Here is a 1,761-nt window from a genome sequence, read left to right as displayed (position 1 = left end):
TGATTTTTTATTTATAGCATAGCTTCCCTTTTAAATACTAGATCAAGATAAGAATTGAGGTTCTAGACAGTTTTCTCAGTGCTAATTGCATTGGGAACGTTTCATAACTAAAAGTTACTCTAAGTTTATACCAAATTAATAATGCACTGAAAATTGGTGCTAAAATCTTTATCAAAATAATAATTATCAGACATATTGCTTTGTTCCTAAATGAAGTAAATATGAGCCAAAGTAAACAAGTAGCTCTTGGTTTTTCTTTAGCATTTCAAAGGAAACAGGCTCTTGTAAGATATTTTGTCATATCTATTATGAAGTAAGAAGCTTTTCCCTATTCTATTATTCAACCATTTGACGAGATTCTACCTCATTTCCTAGTCATCTTCTGCTTGCTCTCTGCTCTGTGAGACGTTGTAGACCTCTTTGCAACATTCTTTTCAGAGCAGCTTTTACTTCCTTGTTCTTTAAGCTGTAGACAAGGGGATTCACTAGGAGGCTGACCACACAGTACTGTATGGAAAAAACGAGCTCCAGCGGGGAACTTGAGGTTGACATGAGATATCAGAGGAAAGCAGATCCATAGAAGAAGCTCACTGCAGTGAGGTGGGAGGAGCAGGTGGAGAAGGCCTTGCTTCTGCCCGTGGTGGGCCTGATGCTAAGGATGGTGGTGACAATGTGGGCATATGAGAAGAAGACCAGGAGTAAGGTCCCTGAGGTGTGCACAATAGCAGAGCACACGAGCACTGCAAAGTTGGTGGAAACATCAGAGCAAGATAGAGAGAACAGAGATGGCAGCTCACAGCTGAAGTGAGGCATCACATGAGAAATCCAAATCCCAAGCCATGAGGATGTTCACGAGACCATCCAGAAAGCCCAGGCCCCATGAGGCCCATACCAGACCCCCACACAACTGTCTCCTCATCACCTGGCCATAGAGCAGCAGGCGGCAGATGGCATTGTAGCTGTCATAAGCCATGGCAGAGAGCACAAAGGCTTCAGTCTCTGCAATGGAAAATACAAAAAAAGCCTGAGAGAGACAGCCGTCTACTGAGATTGGTTTCTTCTGAGACAGGAGGTTCTCCAACAGCTTGGGCACAGTGACTGAAGTTAAACAAAGATCCAGGAAAGAGAGGTGACTCAGGAAGAAGTACATGGGTGAATGGAGGTGCAAATCAGTCCTGATGACCAGCATCATCATCAGGTTCCCCATTATGGTCAGGAGGTAAATATACAGGAACAGGGCAAAGAGCAGGACCTGGATGTGGGGGTCGGCGGGCTGCCCAAGGAGGATGAATCCCATGATGGTGCTGTGGTTTCCTAAGGCCATGCTGGGAGATATTTTACTGGAATGAAAGCAGACAAATGCATGGGTGTTGAACTCCACTTCATGGTACTTCAGACTTTCCATTTCACTCAGTGTATGCACACATCTCTCCTCAGCCTGCTCATCTTTTACATCAATTTTTTTAAAATTCTACCTTCCCTGCTTCCCTAGAATTCTTTCATCACTTAAATTTCTAACTGCACAGCTCCTCACCCCTATGCCCATGTATGTTCTTTCCACTTCTGACTCCTCTACCTTAAATATCTTTGGAGAACTTCATATTATTTTTCAGTCTATTCCATAACTAATTCATTTCATCACCTTCAACTCTCCTACTCATCAAATTACATCCTGGACACTTCTTCGAGAAATAATTCTACTAGATTCTGGTTTCAACCACACAGTCTTTTACTCTTCATTCACAAGTTTGAAATAGTCCA

General features: G+C 42.8%; 1 pseudogene; it reads right to left on the bottom strand.

Annotated features, from left to right (window-relative positions):
* Positions 1 to 375: 375 nt before the first annotated feature.
* LOC108392356 (olfactory receptor 8S1-like) lies at positions 376 to 1,324 on the bottom strand (annotated as a pseudogene).
* Between the last annotated feature and the right edge of the window lie 437 nt (positions 1,325 to 1,761).

This window comes from Manis javanica, chromosome 10 (assembly GCF_040802235.1).
Source record: "Manis javanica isolate MJ-LG chromosome 10, MJ_LKY, whole genome shotgun sequence".
NCBI lineage: Eukaryota > Metazoa > Chordata > Mammalia > Pholidota > Manidae > Manis > Manis javanica.
The sequence above is the reverse complement of the archived record's forward strand: the minus strand, read 5'-3'. Positions and strand labels throughout refer to the sequence as shown.